Source organism: Pteropus vampyrus, unplaced genomic scaffold (assembly GCF_000151845.1).
Source record: "Pteropus vampyrus isolate Shadow unplaced genomic scaffold, Pvam_2.0 Scaffold274, whole genome shotgun sequence".
Lineage (NCBI taxonomy): Eukaryota > Metazoa > Chordata > Mammalia > Chiroptera > Pteropodidae > Pteropus > Pteropus vampyrus.
In genome coordinates this window covers 101001-111252 of record NW_011889055.1, presented here as the reverse complement: position 1 = coordinate 111252, position 10252 = coordinate 101001, and the positions used below count along the sequence as shown (strand labels likewise).

Sequence of the window (10252 nt, the reverse complement as noted above, 5' to 3'; positions counted from 1 at the left end):
CCTCGGCCGCTCCCGTCCTCACCGTACACATGTGCGGCGTGACCGGCTCTCTCGCAGAGCCCCTGGCCGTCCCCGGCCCTGGGCGAAGAAACGGCATCACGGCGTCGGCCGCCCCGTGCCTCCCTCCGCCCCGCGGGCCGCGCCACCGGAGGCGTGTGGCACAGATCAGTGCTGTCTGCTTTTGTTCAATGTACACAGAGCCACGAAGAGGACTCGCTCCCGAGTCTCGCTTCTGCTCGACGTGCCGTCCGCCGGGGCGCCGCCGCCGAGGAGGGAGCCCCAGCTCGCCTGTTCTCATTTCTGTCTGAATTCTCTTCGAGCGCAGTCCCGGCCCCCCCTCGTGGGACCCCACTTCCCACGGTGACCGCGGCTCCCTCCGCCCCGCCCGGCCCCTGTCCTCGCTCTGACCACCGTCTGGCCCCCGACACATCCCGCGCGTCTGCTCTGCCATTTGCCCCTTGCCCGGAGTGCAAGTTCCATGGAGCCGGCCAAGTGCCCAGTTCCTCTGGAGCAAACGGACCCCAGCTACTCGCGCCTGGTGCCCAGCACACCCACAGCTGGAGGGAGCACCGAGGTGCCCAGGCAGGACGGACGTCTCAGAAACTGTCACCAAGTGTCATTTAGCAGCAGAGGCCAACCCGCGGTGGGGCTCACTGTGACATCTGTGCCACCATCGCGAACAACGGTGTGAAAATCCTCCGTGAAATGCTTGCAGGTGAATCTTAAAAGTTTATTAAAATCGAAAACGAAAGAAGTCCGAAAGCGTCTATCGACAGGACACACCCCGAGGATGCTGGGAAATTGGGCGCGAATGGTCTCGCTTTACTGGCTTTTGCATCTTTTAAATTCTTAACGTTAACGGCCATTGGTCCGGTGATTAAAAATGAAAGCATAACATGCCGCAAGTCAGCAGAATTTATCCCGGGGCCGTTAAAACCGCTTGATATTCACGAATCGATATTAAAAACATCACGAAGCCATGCGGCTCCCTACAAAAGTCACACACTTCATACAACAGTGTGAGCGCTTGGCTTAGAGTCAGCACTCGAACGAGCCTTCTCTCGGTGGGGAAGCGCAGTGACGAGCGTGGCCAGGTGTGAAAACGAGCGTAGGGGCCATGGTGAAGGAGCGAGGCCCGTGGCACCCCCACCCTCCCCCCACCCCCCTGGCTCGGCAGCGGACGTTAGGGTCCTCACGACCGCCCGCAGCGTGGGGAAGCCTTGAAAGAATGTCATGGACGGCAGCGTCCCTCTGTGCTGCGTTATCGATCGAATCTCCACACGCGTCACGGAGGGATGGAGCAGGCACGGGAAGTCCTTAGGGACCTTGAGTCTTCAGCGGAGACGGGCACAGGGAACAAACAGACAAATGCAGACAGACGTGACCTGTGACAGTGACCGAGGCCACGGCGGGGAGAGCGGGTGAAGGTGGTGAGCGTGAACGGGGTGCACCATCGACCACGTCTTTGAGGCAGTGTGTGAGCTGGGGGCGGGGTTGGGGGGCCCCGGCAGACCCACGGTGGCCCAGGCGCAGGGCGTGGAGGGTATGAAGTCCCCGGGCCTGGACCCCGCCCGGCACCGCGTGTGCCAGCGGCCACTGCGGGCAGTGGGGGAGAGGGACAGACAGGCCACGCGGCAGGGTCTGCAGCTCGTTTTTCGGGGGAAGGGACATCACAGAAAGGTTCTGAGCCATGGTGCCACGTCCTCTGATTTGTGATTTTAAAAGCCCGGTCGGTGGTGGGCGGTGAGGACAGGCGTGAGCGGAAGCGGGCAGGCCGGCGGGGGCCCCGCGAAGAGTCCAGGCGGGAGATGACAGTGACGTGGGCGTAACAGAGGGGTTGGGGAGCTTGGCGTCCAAGGGAACGCGGGTGGGCCTGGCCGGTGTCGGCGGTGACAGCGAGGGCCTCCGGCCACACGCCCCGCCGGCGGGGAAAGATGCTGGGCGCGGGGTGGGGAAGGGAAGGCCGTGTTAGGGGGAGACTGAGAATTCTGGTTGGGGTCCGTGAGACGGGGGTGCCCATCAGATGCCCCAGCGGGGGCGATGAGCAGACGACCGCAGTGGACACTGGACCTGTGCTTCTACCAGCCTGCGGCACTGTTCACAGACGTGAGGCCTCGTCACGGAGGAGGGGACCGAAGTGGGGTGAGGCCGCGGCCCGGCCGGAGCCTGGGGTGCTCCAGCATCTGGGCGCAGTGGGCTGGACCGAGGGGGCCGGGCGAAGACAAGCGTGGGTGGCCCGGGACCGAAGGGGGAAAAGCCACCGTGTCACATGCCCTGGCGAGGCCCAGAACGATGTTGACGGAGACGTGGCCATCGGCTGGCAGACCAGAGGCCAACAGCAGCCTCCACAGGGCGGCTCCGTGGGCCTCGGCCTCATCTGGCCGGGGCGGGCGGCCGTGGCGTCACGGGTCCGAGGCAGGGCGTACACGTCACGCGTCTAAATGGCTAAAGGCCATCAGGCCCCAAGCCGCTGCGGAGAAGCCCACTTTCCCCCGGACAAACACTCCGCGTCTCTATCAGAATTGTCTGATTCCCCGAGCTCCCCGCCAGAGGGAGCTGGCTCCCTGCCCTGCCTCCCCCACCCCAGCTTTGCTTTCCTCCCTCCAGCCTGAACGGCCAAGCCCCCCAACCCCCACCCTCACCCTCCCCAGCGCCTCCCCAGCGACCAGCCCGCATCACATAGAGATCCAGACACACAGCTCCTGCTTCCAGGGACCAGCCCCTCGCGCCCATGGAGCTGGTTTGGGGCCATTGGGAGAGGGACTCCCGGGCCTCGGGGCCCTCTGAGGTCTGGGGAGGGGGTGAACTCCAGCGGGCGTGTGTCCCTCAAGGGGAGGGCACGGCTGGCGGGCGGTGGGGTGCGTTGCAGAGCAAGGCGGAGAGGAAGCAGGCGTCTCAGCTCTGTGAAAGAACTTTTCCTACGACGGGGTAGCAGCTGGAAGGGGAGGAAATGCCCAGGAAAGCTTTGCACACTGGGCACACAGGGGGGAGCTGGGGCGACACGGGGCCGTGAGCAGCCGAGGGTGCCGGGGCGCAGGGTGGCAGGGCCGGGCCTGCGAGAGGGGAAGCGGGTGAGGCGGCGTCCACGCGGGCGGGTCGTAGGTCTGCAGCGGGAAGGAAAAAAGCACCCTTCTCTGACTGTTCCTGCCGGTCACGTCGTAGGTGAGGTCGTCCGCTGGGACCTGGGAGGGTCAAGCGGCAAGGGGCTCCCTGGGATCCTTAGAAAGGGCTAAGATGGCGAGTTTCACCTTACGCACGCTTTACCACAACCAAAAATCATCATGATTTTGTCTACGGCCACGCCACCCCGAACGAGCCCGACCCCGTCTGATCTCGGAAGCTCAGCAGAGTCGGGCCTGGTTAGTCCTTGGATGGGAGACCAACTAGGAAGACCAGGCGTGGTAGGCAGGGGGGAAAAATCATCACGATGTTAAAAGAAAAATAGTTTAGAAAGAGGAAAAAAGGCGAATGAGCGAATGACCGTCCTACTCGTCCTCCAAGAAAGACAGAGAGGGAAAGCTGGGCGGGACCATGAGAGGCCAAACACCGCAGGGAACCGCAGCGTCGGGGCGGGCGGTACTTGGGGACAGCTGGACACTCGTGGACGCAGACTTAAAGCAAAGCCAAGAAGCGTGATTGTGCGTTTTTCCTCCCGCTGCCCGGTACCAACGGGTGTGACAGGCAGAGGGCCAGAGCAAGAGCGTTTGACCGGGGGAAGAATATCGACGACTAGAAATATTTACGAGAACTCGATTGATTGTGAAAGCTTGAAGCCTCTGGGTCAGTCAGTGATCCCGGACGGACCAGGTCTGTAAATACTGTTTCAGTGCTTAGCGAGTCCGTGTCTTGCGTTTATAAGTCTCGTCAGACGCTCGAAGCACTGATGAGAATCAAATTTGTATTTGTGGGAAGAAACGCCAAAGCTAAGGGAATGCGATTAATCAAGTTTGTAAACGATGTTCAATATTTAGGAGAATTAACTGTCAGATTGACACGCCGATTTAGCATGGATAGAATAACAAGTAAATATTAGTCATTAACTGGCGGGTAAGACATAGCTAGAGTCATAAACACGGCGATGCAAGTTGTGTATTCATGACCTAGGAGAAACGAGGATTTTAGATTTACAGCTTCGGTCAACTGAGCCAGTAACGCTGCGCTAAGGCTCACCTTTAGCTGCGAGATGCCATCTCTCGCCGGCCTCCCCACTCGATTTCTCGGCATGGCATCTACCCAAATGCCACTAGACCGACAGGAAATATAGATCTTACGTTGACCTGCCCACGCGCATTTTGCACGTGGGTCCATAACTGCCAAGATACACGAGAGTCCTAGCGATAAATGAGAACCGGCGAGGGGTCCCTAAGACAGGCCGTGAGAGGGTTCACATCGGCGGCAAAACCAGGGCGGGGAGACTGGACGCCGAGCGCCCCTTCCCCCCACCCCCCGGGAGAGGGTGCTTCCTCCCAAGGGGCCTGGGAGAAGCCCGAGGGGAGAGCGAATCTGGGACGTGAGGCCAGTCCCCAGGGTGGAGGCTGGGGAGGAAGAGGCCAGGCTGTCCCCAGGGCCTGCCCCCGTGGTTGCTCTCCAAGGTAGCGCACCTGGGAGTAACCGCAGGGGCTGCAGGAGGCGGAGGCGGCACCTGCCTGACGCTCCGCCTCCAGGAAGGACAGATGCCTCTGCGGGCAGAGTGTGAGCCGCCCGCTCGGGCCTCACTGTTACTTCCACCTCTCGTGAGCCCGGGAACCGCCTCCCAAAGCGACAGCAGGGACGGACGCTCTGGCTGGCAGCACGGCCAGTTCTAGAGAGGGGACGGGCTGGAAACCAGGAACACGGTGGCACGGACACCCCGCGAAACTCGGGGCGCTACCTCGTAAGCGTGGACGTGCTTCCTGTGCAAGAAAACCCAGGAGCGGGATTTCCCAAGATTCCAGCGTCGGCGTTAGGCGGGACAGGCTGGAAGGCACGTCGTGGCTCAGATGGTCCCAGGGGGCAGCAGACGCCCAGTGGGTCTGGATGGGAAGACGCCGGTTAGGGGGCTACGGCAGACGGGGGCGTCTGGGCTGCCGGCCACGGCTCGCGGCTCAGTGTCAGGGTTTCCAGCTTCGCTCGCCGTGCGTTCTTTTTCCCTGCGTGCTATATTTCTGCATAGATGGAACTTTATTCAAAAGGACATTTCAAAAAACGAAAACCAAGAGTGACCACTAGAGGCGTCATTAGCTATCAGCGGATTCTCAGGCCGGGCTGCACGATAGGACGACCTGGGAGGGTGTCAAAAACCCTGGTGCCCTGGTGACACGTGTCTCTGAGCCATCGCACTAGAGGAAAACCGACAAGAATAAGTAAAGCCACCAGGAGGACGCTTCGATCGCGACCAGGAGACCCCGAACCACCCCATGAGCTTCGTTCCTCGGGTCTCTGGTCTCGGCGTCGGCTCGGCCCTCGACTCCCTGGCGGCCGCGATGGCTGTAACGTAGCGTCCCCTCTCCTTCCGGCTTGGCATCCGGAGGGAAGGCCCGTGCGTAGATCCGGGGAGTCTCGGCAAAAGACTTCTCTCCCCTGTGAGATCCCCAGCTCGCCGCCGGGTCGGTCGTCACGAGGGGTGGACCGGAGACCCTGACGGGCCCGCGTCACCCGCGTACACACGCCCTGCCCCGAACGAGGTGGGGTCAACGCTACAGAGCTCGTGGGAGGTGGGGAGGGGCGTGGACCCTCAGGCGAAAAGCAGGAGCTGTTGGCAGAAGTGGGGTGAGTGGAAGCTGGACAGACGCACGCACGCGCACGCACACACACACACATGCACACCCGCACGCACACGCACACGCACACGCACACGCACGTCCACTGTGGAAATGTAGAGTTAGCAAAAAAACTAAACCAAGGCATGCGGTGTAAAGTGGAGGTTGGGAGATGGAAGCTGGTTGAGCCGGTTGCCTGTGGCCGTGACTGTGGCTGGAGACGCAGCCAGGAAGGGCAGGGGGCGGGCGGAGTCCCTGTCACTGGACTGTCCCGTATCCCCGAGACACACGCGCAGCTCAGATCTGTGTCCCCACGGTGATGTGCACCGCTGCCTCTGTGCCCTCCCCGGCCGGGAGGCGGCTCTCGAACCTAATTACCAGCGACCGTAAACCCCTCTCCTTCTTGGCACCCCACCCTCCAAACTGGGCGCCCGGGGTCACCTTTTAATCCCACTCCTGGCGCCTCTCTCTCCGAGAACGCTCGTTGCTGCCCCCACGCCGCCTCTCAGGCCTCTCCCGGCCCCTCCCCAGCACCCTGCGCAGCTGCGAGGTCACCATTCCACGGGTTGTACGGACGGCGGTCACCTCCACCGGGGCCGGACCGTGACGAGGAGGCCCGTGACCATCCTTCCACTCTCCGACCCCCAGATCTGAGCTCAGTTACCGGCGCTCACACTGCCCAGAGGTGTGTGGGAAGAGAAGGAAGCCCCCTCCCCGGCCTTCGATCCTCAGCCCGGAATAGCCAGCCACGCCGGGCCGTCCCGCGCTGCTGACCGCTGCGCGCGGACGCCCACGGGACACCCCCGCCCTGACCTTTCCTCGCGACACCGAGAGTGACCAGGGCAGGGCTGACCGTGCCTGGCCTTCCACGGCGTCATCGCGTCACAACGGGAGCTTGTCTCCGCCTCGTCTCGATGACTCGCACGGGTACCTTCGCGGACGGCGAGCCACTGACCGTGAAGAAGCGTCTAACGTCCCGCCGCCCGTGCCCCCGCGGAACGCCGCTCAGTGCCCGAGCCGTGATCGCGCCCACGATCCCGTTCCTTCTCCGACACGAGCTCCGATCAGGGCGGAGCGCTCAGGCGCGGCTCGTTTTGAGTCCTCAAATGAGGCAGACGACAAAAACGGCCTCGACCCTTCGGCTCCTGTCACATCCATGCCCCCTTTGTCATCCGAGGCTGGAGCACCCTCCCGCACCCTCTCTGCGTCGGCCACGTGACCTGCTGGGACTCGGTGAGACGTTAGTGAATGGGACACAAGCAGACACTTGAAAGGCTTGCACGCGCGGGCTTGCTTGTTCTCGCTCACGCGTCTGCCACGGGGACATGCGCGGGTCGGTCTGCTGGAGGAGGGGACCCATGGGGCGGAGTTCGGGGACACCGGCCGTTCCAGCTAAGTCTGTCTCAGACCAGCCGGGAGCCCGCTGATGCCCAGACGTGAAGACAGCCCAGACGAGGGGCAGCCGCGCCTGCAGGACCCACGGCCCGGCCGGCTTCACGGCCCACGGCCTCCGTCGTCACGCACGGGGTCCTATGCTAGCAAAGCCTCCGTGCCAGTTTCTGCCGTCATCGTCCTGAGATCGTTAATGATTTTTTGGTCAGGGGCCCTGCGTTTTTATTTCGCACTGAGCTGCGCAGATTACGTAGCTGGTCCCTCCCGCCCCGTCTTATCACTGGCGCCTGAGCGAGCCCAGCTGAAATGGGAAGGACCCCCCGGCTGGCTTACGGACGGGCGAGGCGCGTGATTCTCCCTGAGTGAGTGGGCTCACGTCGTCACGGCGACGATACTGGGGCCCCACGCTCTGCTGCACGCGTGGCTGGTCCTCCGTCAGCAGGACCTCAGGACCCTTCCTGTCTGCGTCGCGTCTCGCAAAAACCACATTCGATCAATTGATAAACAGAACCCGGCGGCGTCAAGCACACCTGTCTCAAACGCCCAGACCACCCTCCCAGATGCAAAGGGCCTGTGCGTACTTTTCCCAGCCACGGTTTCTCTCGACGTTTCAACGGACCCCGGGCACCCTCGTTACAGCGATCAGAGTCCCGCCCTGCGTGTCCGCCACCTGCACTGTGCAGCACACGACCCCCCGTCGGGCTGGCTGGCGGCCGCCTTTGCCCTCCCTGGCGGCGTCCCATTTGTCCTGAACGTGAGGCCGGTCTTAGCAGCAAAAACCACATTCGATCAATTGATAAACAGAACCCGCGGGTGCTGCCATTCCCACCTCCGTGTGCCGGGACATGAAACTAATCGGTTTCACGCCGGAAAATACTACAGGAGCAACTGACGGGCTGACCAGAAAGGTTCGTATTTTGGAAACGAGCTGACATCCCCGAGTGCATCACGATGCTCTCCGATCGAATTTTCTCCAGTGTCCGGAGACGAGAGGGAGCTCTCTCTCGCTCGCTCGCTTGATAAAACCCAGATCCAGCTGTTCATAGCCACGCTTCCCATTCGCCCTTCCCCTGGGGGACGTCGTCACGCTCACAGGTGCTCTCGTCCCCGCGTGTCCCGAAGTCCCGCTCACCGGTTACGCTTCGGAGCTGCAGGGTTTCTACTACTGGTACCGCTGCTTCTGCACATCCGCGAGCCACTTCTTAGGTGCTAATCTACTTTCCTGAACCACAGGAACAATTGAAGCCGCAAAGGCTGCGCACACAATATGCAAAGGACGTCACTACGACCACCCGCATCCTCGCGGCAGCAGCCGAGCGTTAACTGCAGCTGCTGAGGCCCCCGCCCAGCCTGAGCCATCCGCAGGCACCGAGGGCCGCTCCCGAGAGAGCAGGATGGGATCGGACCGTTCTTCTCCCCTTTCAAATGCATAAAATTCTCAAGCATGTACTTTCCCATCGCTTGGGCCACAGAAACTGCCAAATGGCCTGAGGACGTTCTTTTATAGACAAATTGGTCACATGTTAGAAACACTGACCTAAACTACAAAGCCCGAGCTCGACATGGTATACGAGCCAGTCCGTCACCGAGACCCTCAAGGGGTGTGACAGCAGCAGCTACGATGACACTGGATTCACTAAGACCTTCCGTGGCGCCACGTGACCAGTGCCGCACCAGGTGACTCGGACGGACGCTGTCATTTCAAACTCTCGGCAGCCCTCGGAGGTGGGCGCCAGGGTCTGACTGAATTTACAGACAGGGATTACGAACGGCTGTGGCCACTTGCCCAAAGTCACAGAGCCAGGAAGAGGCTGGGCAGGGGCCCGCGCCCAGCCTCACCTAACCCTTAGTGACCTCGTTACTTGGCTCACACGCTGCGTCTGCGACCCGTGTGCCCCAGGCTCGCCATACCACGTACGGTTCACCAGGCAAGCGATCTCCCGCCCGTGTCTGTGCCCCTCGTCCCCTCAGTCCAGAACGTTCTCCTCTGCTTCTCCCCCGTCACCTCCGTGAACTTTCACTCACCTGATTCAAGAGTCTTCTCAGTGAAATCTTTCCTTCCGCCCACATCCTGGGATTTTTAGCTTGTCTGTCATTCCAGCCCAAATTTTATCTCTTTCCGTCCTCCAGACAAAGAATGTGCGGAGTGACAGCTGAGTGACTAAGAATTACAACAGGACAGGACGTGCTTTACCACCTGCATCCGGTCGCTCCCGGCTGTCAGTCGGCTCCTCCCATTGGCTTAGGCCTGGTGGTCAGACAGAACTAATTGTCACTGCATCCGCACAAGCAAAGAGGTAACTTCGTGAGGTGCGAAGTTCTGTCCTTGACCCTCTCTGATGTACTCTGATAATAGCGAGACCCGCCATTCAAAGCAAAGTTCCCACATTTTCTGTCTCCACCGAGAGATGGTAGGGATGTTGCTTTACGGATGCTCAGGACACACAGCTCTATCGAGGAGACGGGAACCTATCTTTACACCTGCTGGTAACTAAGATGGCCGTAAGCGCCTCGGTCCGTGACATCCTCTCCGAAGAGGAAGTAGGAGGTAGGAGACCCCGGCCGTGGTCCCCGAACCGTGGTCATTCACTTCTGCGGTGCATGTTCTGAGCCTGCAGCCCGGCCACCGTGCGCGTCTATTCGGCCATCGGGCACATTTATTCGGCCACTGTGCGCGTCTATTCGGCCACCGTGCGCGTCTATTCGGCCATCGGGCACATTTATTCGGCCACTGTGCGCGTCTATTCGGCCGCCGTGCGCATTTATTCGGCCACCGTGCGCATCTACTCGGACTTCGTGCGCATTTATTCGGCCACCGTGCGCGTCTATTCGGCCACCGTGCGCGTTTATTTACAGTCCACGTGGTGTGTGCTACTGCGGTTGCTTTCAGTAAATTACGAAGCATTCATGAGACGGGACTAGAAGGAACAGCTAGGAATAGGAATTGCACCGCCCCCTACACCGCCCAGCGCGCCCACGTGCACCTGCTGGGGTAACATCCCACCACTGCTGAAGAGCGAGGCCACCTGCTGGTCATTCTCCGCATGGCCGGCGACGGGTCTCCATGGGTCCAGACGCCAGGCCCGCCCCTGGCGCTCCAAGCACCTGGTGGGCTGAGCATG

At 61.3% G+C, this 10252-nt stretch overlaps 1 long non-coding RNA gene and 1 pseudogene across 1 annotated transcript in view; one reads left to right on the top strand and one right to left on the bottom strand.

The window, feature by feature from the left end:
• LOC111729667 overlaps positions 1 to 10252 on the bottom strand; it is a 20950-nt gene that overhangs the window by 4897 nt on the left and 5801 nt on the right. The window lies entirely within an intron of this gene.
• LOC111729672 lies at positions 3290 to 3408 on the top strand (annotated as a pseudogene).